This window comes from Protopterus annectens, chromosome 8.part0, assembly GCF_019279795.1.
Source record: "Protopterus annectens isolate FY-2018-M chromosome 8.part0, PAN1.0, whole genome shotgun sequence".
In the NCBI taxonomy this organism is placed as follows: domain Eukaryota; kingdom Metazoa; phylum Chordata; order Ceratodontiformes; family Protopteridae; genus Protopterus; species Protopterus annectens.
In genome coordinates this window covers 753,948,370-753,960,920 of record NC_056741.1, presented here as the reverse complement: position 1 = coordinate 753,960,920, position 12,551 = coordinate 753,948,370, and the positions used below count along the sequence as shown (strand labels likewise).

Sequence of the window (12,551 nt, the reverse complement as noted above, 5' to 3'; positions counted from 1 at the left end):
GTGCCAAAACCTGAATGAGTAAATGAAAGGAGGACAGAAGTTTTAATAAGCAACATTAAACTCAGACTTTTGTGGTATTTGGGCATTCAAACACAAACATAGTGGTGAACAGCAATTGCTATAGGGCATGGACATTATAGCTTTTCTCGGTTTCTGGCCATAGTCCATGCAGTCTGGTGTACACTTTATAATGTGAAAATGGATATAGTGAAGATAGGCTAGCCATTTCTAAATTCAAAATAAAAAAGTATACAGTGAGCTGTCAGCACTGTAAACAAAAAGACTAAAACCAGAGTCCATGTTTCTGCTTCCTCTGCTATGTCTTAGCATGTTGGAGACAATAAATGCGGCTTTGTGTGTATGTGTGCGTGTTCTAAAACTCAGTCACAAAATTTGCTACACAAATCTTCATTATGAGTTTTCAGTCCAACTAGTACCTCAAATGTAGAAAAATAATATTGAAATAAAATACAGACTTGCATGCACACATTTTGGGTTGTCAAAAAGTATATTTGTTTAGGTAAACGTACTACAACAGTAGATGTCCAAATGATCCCCGTTATAGTAGCCCAATATACATGTCTTATATACTGCAGAGCTTCAGGGTACCTTCCAGGCATCCACACCATTAGCTTGAGCTGAACAAGTTAAAAAGACAGGTTTGGGTGCCAAGATCTTCAGAGCTTTCATGTCAAATGAGAGATGGAGGCTTAACCCAGCGAAGACGTTGCTAAGAACAACAAAAATGCCCACACACTGGCATAAAAAATACACAAAAAACAAGGGGGGTGGAGGGAGGGAGGGAGCGGCTACTGCAGCAGTGATCAGTTCAACATCTACTGCTATGATAAAAATGTATTTACACAACTGTATTATCTTCTTCATTTTGATCACTGCTGCAATAGCCAGAGCTGCTTGGGTAGAATACCATAGCTTAGAACTACTGAGAAGTGGAATAAGGGTCCAGGAGCCCCTAGAGAATGGATCTAGCAAAACTTAACCTAGACATGGAGAAGGAATCTGCCTTGTAGTGCTTTGTAAAAGTATGTGCAGACAGCCAAGTTGCTACTTCTAGAATACTGCTAGAATTCAACCCTTTCCAAAAAGTCAAAGAATATAGCTTGACCCTGCCTGGAATAGTTTTGTTGCAGTGGGAATAACAAAAGGTAATAGTCCGAGATATCCATTTGGAAATAGGTCGTCCCTTCTCCTTACCTTCATAAGCAATAAACAACTCATTAGAAGTTCTGAACGATTTTGTAATGTCAAGACAGTACCTGAACGGTCTTGTTGACATCCAAGGTATGAAGCATCCTTTCTCCCTCATTTTGGCATTCAGGGAAGAACACATGGAGATGGATAGTTTGGCATTAAGTAAATCTGAATACCACTTTAAGCATAAAAGAAGGCTTAGTTCTCAAACTCTGTCCTGTGAAAATTTAAATAAGGTTTACTCATCATAAGAGCTTACAACTCAGATGCTCTTCTTGCAGAGGTCAGAGCAAGCAGTAAAACGGTTTCCCCATGTTAAGAACTATAAGTCAGCCAGATCAGCTGGCTCAAATGGAGCAAGTGATAACTTCTCTAACACAAAATTAATATCCCAAATAGGTGTCACTGGTTTTCTTGGCGGTTTCTTATGCAAAACCCATTCAAAAGAATTTTGACACTGGAATGCCTTGAAACTGGGGGATCCACGGGAGAAAAGCTGAATTGGCAAACAAATGAACCTCAGTAGATGAATAAAACAGGCGACAGGAAAGTAACTTAAGTTTACTATTAAAAAGAAAGCACTTTCTTCATTTGCTTAAATCAGCGAATAAAAAGCGTCAGAACCATAATCTTGACTCCTACACTATATCAACCGTCAATTCACTGGCATCCACATTCGACTTAATTCGAAATAGCTTTAGGTGACCTCCGTCACCCAAGCTTTTCAGTGTAACGTACTGTTAGACTTTCAAGTGAATGACCCAAACTGTTTTGCAAGAGGCAAGCCTCCTTGTACCCCCACACCCACTGCAAATGATATATACACCAAGTCAGATCACACTACAGTGAGGAAAAAGAGTAAATTCCCCGTTCCTCGCTGTACTGTGGGCTCTACTCACACTACGAACTCAGACTACCGAATTACGCTTCACATTCGTTACTGTGAATTCGCAAAAGCCTGGTTCAAAATTGTGCCCGTTTGAAACTTGCCTTTCAACCACATGCCATTCAATAACGTGGACTATGAGATTGCAATAGTAAAAGTAATTTTCCCAGACATTGTAAAACAAAAGAAGCACTACTTTGAATGGGTTTTGGTTAGGGTTTTGGCACCAGCTAGAAACCATTTTCCATTTGCTAATATATGACTTTCTAGTAGAAGGCTTTTCTTGCCTCCATTAGCACCTCCTGCACATACTCTGTAAATAGCTGCCTAAAAGGTATTAGGACCCTATCACCCTGGCAGTCAGTTAAACTTGTTTGATGTACAAAATATCCCTTTTTTTTTTTTTAAACCAGGAAAAATCATTAAATTATCACATACAACATAGGCAATTATGCATGTATACAAATGAAATGTATACAAATGAAAAAACATACCAACATACTTTCAGTTGCAAACATTATACATCACTCTATCCAGTCATTGTCAGTCAAACATTACAAAGCTCATTCAATTCCTGCCTTTCATTCAACATCATTCCTCCTATAAAATATTATTCTGCATGTATTGCTCCGACAATTCCCATTTTTGCCATGTAATTTGCTCCTACTATTTTCCAAGGATACCACCTCCAGTTGTATCTGTTGCTATATTCACTTCTAGTACAGTTGGTTTAGACTGATTTCCATTTTCTAGTAACTGCTTTTTTGACAGCCAGCAGAATTAAACTCGGCAAGGCCTTACTATGTCTAGACAATTCCGATTCTGTGTTATACTTAAGGATTTTTTTTTTTTTAATTACACAAATTTGCTCATCCAGTAGGAGTTCTAGACAGAGCATGTGAAATAAATTTGAAGCTCAGTCCTCTGAAGTACAAATTCAGGCTTCCAGAAGTTACACATGTAGGTCATTTGTTTACCAGTACAGGCTTGAGACCAGACCCAACCAAGCAAGCAGCTATTCTTGGCCCCCCTACTCTTCTCCATAGTTACAAACTGTTATACTGCAGCCCCTTCTGCCACAATTATCCAATACGCTGATGATTCCACAGTAATATGTGCTGTCAATTCCATTCAAGAGCTACAAACACTCAATCATCCTTTCTCAAAATAGAGCCCTGGCTAACAAACTCCTGCTTAATTTTAAACCCCAATAAGACAAAAGATATTCCATCCCAATACAGCTACTATAGCCACAGCATCTTTCTACATTGCCTCTGCAAATAAACTATCATCCCTTCTCCACACACCAAACTATTGGGTGTGGAAATAAACACCAATATGAGATTCAACATTCACATATCCCAATCAATTAAAAAAAGTCCACAAAAAATAGGTACACTATATAGGAACAAGCAGTATCTCACAAAAATAACTACTACCCAAACTCATTTGCCCTCAACTCTTCTTTACGCATCAGCCATACTTACAAACCTCAGGAAAACTGAGCTGGCAAAACTAGACTCCTCTTACAATAAAATAGCTAGGTATGCAGCAAACACTACATTCAGATATCACCACTGCTCTGCCCTAAAACAAACTGGTTAGAGCTTCCCCAAGTCTTACACCTGCCCCAGCTTAAAAGGCTTATTTATCATCCTAACAAATACAAGTCAGCAGCACAGAAGGCACCAGTCCAAGCTCAAAGAAACAAAGTAATCCAATAAAAATCAAATGGTTTAATCAAGCGCTTTTCGTTATAACAAATGTTATAACTTCTTCAGATCAAAGTAAATTTAACCATCTGCATTTAAATACATTGTTTAAAAACACCATGTGACAGAAATACACCAACCAACTAGTTGTGCATTCAATAGCAATTCCCAATTAAAGCAACATTAAAGGAAATAATGTAGATTACATTTCAAAAGAAATGTTACATCATAAAACGTCATATAGTAACATAATAATCTATTATAAATTTTCTAAACAAATTTGTATCAGTTCAAATCAGTAACACCATGATATGCCTAAAATCAACTTTGCATATATTTTCAAAAATGTTCAAAACCGGGTGAAGTGGGGGGTTGTACACACTAGGAATAATAAATTTATTGTCTGACTCTTTGGAATTACCCAGCAATACATTTAAATTCAGCTTCCTAACAAAGCATTTAAGGTCCATAATGACTCTAGCTAAATTGACATGCTTGCTAGGAACAAAAGTGTTGCCTTTTGCCAACAAATCTACTACTGCTGGTTTGACCAAAATGTCGGAGTAATTATATACATGGAAATCACCAGCAGAATTAGTTAAAATATTAACACTTCCATTTAAATCTGCTAGTGTTTCCATTTGTTGTTGCGTTGTTTGTTCCTGGATTTCTGGAACTTTTTCTGTCTCGACCTGTTGTTCATTTGATTGCCATTGTGAAAATTTTGATTATTATTAATATTGCTAGATAAAAACCGAACATAGACTGCATGACAGAATCTACGAGCATGTGTATGCCATGGAAAAGAATAAAATTGACAATGCATTGGCAAGGCATTCCCAGGTAACTGAAGGCCATACATTTACGTTTAAAGCCATTGACCAAATACAAATGGATACAAGAGGTGACCCCATATCATTACTTTTGGAAGAACTAGAGTTATTCTGGCAGCTCACATTAAATGCATTTAATAATCCAGGATTAAATGAGTCATGCAATATTTTATGCCTGTTAAAGCTTAAGAGTTTGAACAGGTAAATTAGTGTATGATTATTTGCCTTTACAACTATTAGCAAATTTGTTAAGAAAATTTATAATAGATTGAGTATTATCTTACTATATGACTTTTTATGATGCAACATTTCTTTTGAAATGTAATCTACATTATTTCCTTTAATGTTGCTTTAATTGGGAATTGCTATTAAATGCACAACTAGTTGGTTGGTGTATTTCTGTCACATGGTGTTTTTAAACAAACAATGCATTTAAATGCGAATGGTTAAATTTACTTTGATCTGAAGAAGTTATAACATTTGTTATAATGAAAAGCGCTTAAACCGTTTGATTTTAATTGGATTACTTTTTTTGTGCTTGGATTGGTGCTGTGCTGCCGATTTGTAGTTTTTACGTCAGTTTATTTCATTGAGTTGGTTCGTGTTATTTATCATCCTGAAAAATACTCCATCACTACAAGGTTTACTAGAGCCTTATTCCTGTAGCAGAATTCTGCGCTAACAATAAACCCCTCTTACAGATCTCAACAGCACAGAATCGTGCTGGAGAATACATCTACTCACATATTGCCAAGACTTGGAATTCTCTACCTAATAACATCACATCTAGCACTACTTTAGCTAAATTTAAACAAACACTAAAAACGCACCTTACCACTAAATGGCTTTGCCCTTGTTCTGGCCCGGATTAAGAATGCCCACTACTCTTAGATAACCTTCCTTCACATTAACACTACTACCTTTTGACTTCGCTGTAGATTTATGTATTATTACTATTAACATATAAGCACCCACTTAGGTGGGAACTCTGCTAAGCAACAAAAATTGCACAAATATAACTCAATGTTATTTTCGGTCACCTTGTACGTAGAGTACATTTTATTCTAGTTGTATGTTTATTTGTACATATTAGCTGCCATCAATCTCTGTAAACCGATAAACTGTGTCCGACTGTATATCTTGTTTTAAATGATACTGCCTCACTTGGACTACTATTAGTTATTTCTTCTCTGTTAAATATTTTACTAATTATGTTTTGTCTTTATATTTCTCAGTGTGGAACTTTAACCCTGGGCCTCTGCTGACAAAGGACATGTTGTCCAGTCAGACTATCCTGGTAAACAAATGAAAAATAAAAGAAATGCATATTCTTGAGATGTCAGCACAAGATAAATGTTCAAGCTCTTCAGCATTTCCTAAGCATGGTCAACTAACTATTTTGGCAAGTTTATACCAGATTTCAGTGAGTTGACAGCAAGTTTATGAGCTAATGCGCAAAAATGTTGCGTGGTCAGACCACCACCAGAAGGCATTTGAAGACCTTAAGCAGAAAACTGCCACCCCACCTACACAAACCTCTCAACCTAGAATCAAAAATCTAGACAAAGGCCCATGAAAAATGGGTACAAATCTGTATGCTGATTAACATAAAATATGCATGCATAATTATGTAACCCACCCATTCAAATGGAATTGTGGGATACCAACTTTAAACCGCAAACTGAAGAGAACCAAAATATGATCATGAAACACAAAATAAGCAGAACAATAGTGTTTATATATTTATTTATTAATATTTGAACTTGTGCAAAACTAGAATACACTTTCTGCATACACTTACAAGCTGGAAATACATATAAATACGAAGCACAGGGTATATACTTGTAGCAGAAGGTCATTCAGGGGAAGAATCAGGGTTTTTTTTTTTTATTAAGAGGTTCAAAAGTTGCAAAATAATGAGTCTGTTTCATGATCTCCCAACAGGCTGGAAAGAATTCTCAGCTTGCGCAGAATACACTAACAGGCTTAAAAACCTCAGCTTTGTCCGGCTAAGATTTAGCTGTATTCAACTGGACGTATAATAGAATTTAAGTACCTTTTATCTGCACTTTTTTCAAATACAGTATTTAAAATGATTTGTGTTACATGAATATCAACTCAAGTGGAAGTTTTGACTGTTTGTTTTGGTGTTAATCTTAGTGGCTTTGAAACTGCCCGCCCCTCTTGTAAATTTGTGTTTGGATACTCCTTCTGGGCCCATCTCATTTGCTCACTCAACTGAGTTGCAGTGAGATCATATTCTGATTTCAGGCACTCCTACTGTGTACAAAGTTTGGGAAAGAACAAAAAAAAAAAAAAAAATTAAGCTTGTTTCCTACCTTTCCTGTTAAGTGGCCTAGACTGTTTGTAGGCTTCTGAGCCCCCAAGCCCTTCTGTCTTGGAGGGAAGCCTTCTAGCTTAGTTTTGTTTCTTATAACTAGCCAGTTTTCTAGTTTCAGCACTCAAATCTGTTTCTTTGAACTCAGCACTTGTTCAGAACTCATTGTAAGCACTACATAAGTTGCAAATTACTACAGCACTCAATTTCCTCACTGGTCTAGAGGAAAGCAGTTTTTAGTACTTAATAAATAAGCACCTATCCAGGCATGTCTAAGGGTCAGCTCCCAGTGATTTCTCCTGTCTACCTGATGAATCTGGGCATCTTGGGGCAATGCAGCAATTGCCTCACGTACACAGACAACCCTCTCCTCCTACCACCCAACACTACAACCTGTGAGAGATGCACTTACATAGCCAAACTGGAAGCAAAGCTCTCTTCACCCAAGACTGGACTAGACAGTCAAGAGGAGAAGGGAAACACTTGCACCATACCACACTCATCACATAGTCCCTCAAAACCTACACCACCAAAACACACACATAAAAACACAAAACAAACACACACCTACATTCATGGAGGCTCTCAATAAAAACCTGCCCAAGCATCAGGGACATCCAAAGCATAAACGCAAGCAAACTCCACCCCCCCCAACTCAACCCAAATGACACAACCTACAAACTCAGTGCGCCACTCAACCACAGCCCATGAGGCATAACAACGTACCCAAAACTCTAGTCATAGGTGACTCTATAGTCAGGCATACTGATGTTCCACTCACTAGACTAAACAAACAAGGAGAAAGATACTGTCAGTTGCCTGTCAGATGCCAGGATCCGCCACATAACTCATGCACTCAGGTCACTCCACAACAAGTACAAATATGACACTGTCATTGTCCATGTTGGTGTGAATGACCCGAGACATACCTCCCTGGACTACATGGAGACATGGAGGAGCTCTCCAATCTTGTATCCCAGGCAGGTATGACCCTAACCCTGAGTAGCATCCTGCCATCACTCAGAATGATCCCACAGTACAAGGACAGAATGATAGACTTCAACAATTGGCTAAGCTTCTGGTGTCATTCTAAGAGGATCCAGTATTTGTCTGCCTGGGACGACATGATCGACAGACCACGATGCTTTGCCAGAGATGGCCTGCACCTGTCGCCCTTAGGATTCCAGATACTGGCCAAGTCTTGCCACCCCTATAGTGCCTTTTTTAAGCAAGGTTCAAATGACAAATTCACCACCGTAACAGGTACAAGCAAGCAAAATCTGAGGGTAATGCTACTCAATGCTAGAAGTCTAAACCTCAAAATGCACTCACTCGAGGCACTCCTTAAAATGGAGAACATTGACATCTGTGCAGTGACAGAGACCTGGTTCAAAGCTCCAGAGAGCACCCCTGCATTACCAGGCTACAATTCATACCACACCTTTCCGCCACCTAACCCAGAACGAAGCACTAAAGGCAGAGGCGTGTCCATATTCATTAAGGATATCCACACCTCCAGGCTAGTTTCATAGCATAATGCATCAGAGATTATCCAAGTGCAACTAACTCTGGGCAAGACCGCAATCCAAATTGTAGATTGCTATAGACCCCCCACCATGCCCCAGGATTCCCACTCCTCATTTCTTGATACACTGGAAAGTATTAGGGTACAACACAACACCCTAATAATGGGCAATTTCAACTACCCCACCATTAACTGGGAAAACTACTCAAGTACCAACTCTTTTGCTCAATGTTTTCTAGAATTCATAAATTCCAACGCCTTGGATCACCTTATTCACATCCCCACCAGGGGCAGCAATATCCTAGACCTGGTCATTACCAAAATGGGAAACCAATGTTCCACACCAGAGGTCAATTCCTCATTGGTCAGATCTGACCACAAGCTAATCAGCCTAGACATCCACATCCCACCCCCACCCCCAATTAGGGAAACCATCGTAAAAAACTTCTCCAAAGCCAACTTCACACTTCTTAAGACAGAAGTGGCAAACTTCATGACAGCCATGCAGACGGACAATAGAGGTATGACTGCTGAATCCTACACAAATGCACTTTATAAGCACTTACACGAGTGCATGGATCATGCTATCCCTAACAGAACCAAGATGTTATCTTCCAAAAAAAAGGAAGCCAATCTGGTGGTCCTCTGCCATAAACAAACTCTACAACAGAAGAAAGAAACTGTTGCAAAAAAGAATCCCATGACTGGAGGAACTCCCTGGTCAACCTCAGTAAGAAGATAAGATCCCTCATAAAATCCTCCAAAACTAGTTACGAAAACAAAATTGCCACTGACTCTAAAGACAACCACAAAGCATTCTATAGCTATGTCAAGAATCTCAATGGGAACACTCAGATCTGCTCAGAGTTACAGCACAATGGCACTAAATATACAGAACCATCTGATATTGCCAACATCCTAGCAGATAGGTTCAGTGCTAACTTTACCCCCCTCTCACCCCCTAGAGGGCCCATCTCTATACCGGAAGAATGCAAAGTTCCTATAATCACGGCTGCACAGGTAAAAAAACACACTCTCCAAAGCCAAGAACACAGCATCCATGGGACCTGACAATATCCCAGGCTGCGTTCTACATGAACTACAGAATGAACTGGCACCCTACCCAAGTACCATGTTCAATCATAGCCTCACCTCAGGCTTTGTACCCACTGAATGGCGCACCGTGACGGTTATCCCACTTCACAAAGGGGGAGCCATGATGGACCCCGGGGACTACCGCCCCATTAGCCTGGTCTGCAAGGCCATGGAACGTATCGTTGTGGAACTCATAAACAAAGACATTGGTAATCTCCAAACTCTGGACCCTACCCAGTTTGGATTTGTAAAAGGCAGATCATGTCTCCTAAACCTGACTGACTTCTTTGAAGCAGTCACCAAAGCCATAGATGAGGTTAAAATGGTTTACACAGCTTATCTAGATCTCACCAAGGCTTTCAACACCACCCCCCACTCAGGAATTATAGATAAACTCACTAAACTAGGTATAAATCCCCATGTCACAAGATGGGTTGCCAACTGACTAACGGACAGAACCCACACTGCGGATTCCAAATCCGACTTCAGACCAGTGACAAGTGGAGTACCACAGGGTTCAGTCCTGGGTCCTCTCCTGTTTGGTATCTACTTCTCTGAAGTGCAGGCTAACACAGAAGGTCTTTGGCTAACAAAGTTTGCAGATGACTGCAAACTAGGAGCCATAATCAAAACTCCTAACGATGTGGACAAACTACAAAAGGGCCTCACTGAGACAGATACCTGGTGTCAAAGCCATGGCCTGAAGCTCAATGCCAAAAAGTATCATCATCCCCTTTGGTAAAAACTCTGTATCCATGAACTACCACATAGCTGGTAGTCTACTTAATGCCGAAAATGTGATGAGACCTTGGGACACAGGTGGACAGTAGTCTCTCCTTTGATGATCACATCGCCACAGTGGTCAGGAAATCCTACGTGGCTCATCTCATCACAAAAGGATTCTCATCCAGAAAAAAAAAAAAAAAAAAAAAAAAAAAAAAAAAGAGGAGGTCATTGTTCCCCTCTACTCATCACTCATTAGACCCATTATAAAGTACAACGCCCCTTTTGGTATATACCACACAAGACATCAACAACTGGAAAGACCACAGAAATACCTCACAAAGAGGATTACTGGCCTCAAACAGATGCCCTACGCAGACCATCTAAAAAAACTACAGCTTTACTCCATCGCACATCGCCTACTCAGGGGCGATCTCTGCCTAACATACAAAGCTATGTCAAACACAGAGCTGTTGGACATGCTCCACTTAAAGAAATCCCAATCCCTCCAAGCTACACGCTCTAGGGACCTAAATCTTGTCACCACAATAAATAGAACATGCTGGAGGGATAGATTCCTGTCCCAGAGACTTCCCATACTCTGGAACAGACTACCTATCTATGTCAAACAGAGCTCCTCATTAGCACTCTTCAAGAAAAATCTTGATGACTGGATGGGAAATGGGAAATTCACCCCAGGGATCACTTCTGTGGCTCTGCTCGACAGGGGCACAGGAAAATAATTTTCCTGGGTGGCGAAAGCCAGGGTACATTTTTTTGGCTAGGCTTATATAGGCCCTAGGGCCAATAGCCTAGTACCTACCTATGAACAACCCAGGTTCTAGGTATCTTATTTTATTACCACTTACACCCCATTTCTATCTGTGCCTCTAATACAGCTCTCAATATGACCATGTTTCTCTCTGATTTACTACAGCTAGGGTCATTACCTCCACTCCTGCAGCTAACAATTCCCAGGATAAACCAGATTCCTGTCTGCCTTAAATAGCTTAAACAGACTGCTTGAAAATGCAATGCATAGCATTTTTGTCAGAATTTGTCCTTTCTAAAGAGGAAAATGTTTATGAGGAGGAATAATATTCTGCCAACCTGCATAAACTCAAGTCATACTATGCGGTTATTTTTATTTCCTATCATTGTACCTTTAAATTAATTTTAAAAGGGAGTATGTTTTGTTCCCAACTTAAAAGTGGGTTTCCATGCACAGAAAGAATGCCCACAGGGCTGATTACAACAGAATGCCCTCTGTGCAAACTGAGCACATCATCTGGGCTTACAGGGAGCAGACAAAAATGGGAAGTTTGTCATAACCTTATACATAAACACAGGTCAGTATTTGTAACCCCACCCAGATGCTAGCCTCTTCTACATCCTGTAGTAGGGGACAGTTCATATCTTAATCTCCTCATTCTGAAAGGAAAGGGTCACAGACAGAAATGTGTTATGTGTAAACTAAGATGCTATCACAACAGTTAGGACTACAGACCTCTACATATGTCCCTTTAGTTCCATCTCAGGCAGGTAGGTGCCCGTTTCCTGCTCATAATTTAATGGAGCTGCACAGATATATGACCTTGATACACATGGAACAACTCCTGTTAGTGTGTAGGCACCCTGGTTTGGTCCAGCATAACCCCCAGCTATAACAGCTCTCTGCAGGAACCCACATTGAATGTATATAGCATAATAACATACAAGTCACCACCATTACCTCTTTTAACATAAAAAGCACCATACAGTAGAGCACACTCACATTTGCTATGCTGTCTGAAGCATCAGAGTTCCACAAAATAATAAAAAAAATGTAGAAAAAAATCAAACAATTTATTTTTCCAGCCTTACATTCCGGATTAAGAAAAGTCTGTGATGAAGTACAGAAAGGTCTTCTGCAAGACACACACACACACACACACACACACACACACACACACACATATATATATATATATATATATATATATATATATATATATATACATACATATATATATATATATATACATACATATATATATACATACATACATACATACACATACATACATATGCTTATATTCTAAGAAAAAGAATACTGACAAGCTCCTTAAGTTTCCCACTACCTATTTCAAGAGATATGTCTCTTATTAGACAGATTATCGCAAATAACTGGGATTTAGTATCTAATTCGCAATACATTACAGGCATTTTCGGTACAGCTCCATCTTTT

At 39.4% G+C, this 12,551-nt stretch overlaps 1 protein-coding gene across 4 annotated transcripts in view; it reads right to left on the bottom strand.

The window, feature by feature from the left end:
• FDPS (farnesyl diphosphate synthase) overlaps positions 1-12,551 on the bottom strand; it is a 563,129-nt gene that overhangs the window by 510,454 nt on the left and 40,124 nt on the right. The window lies entirely within an intron of this gene.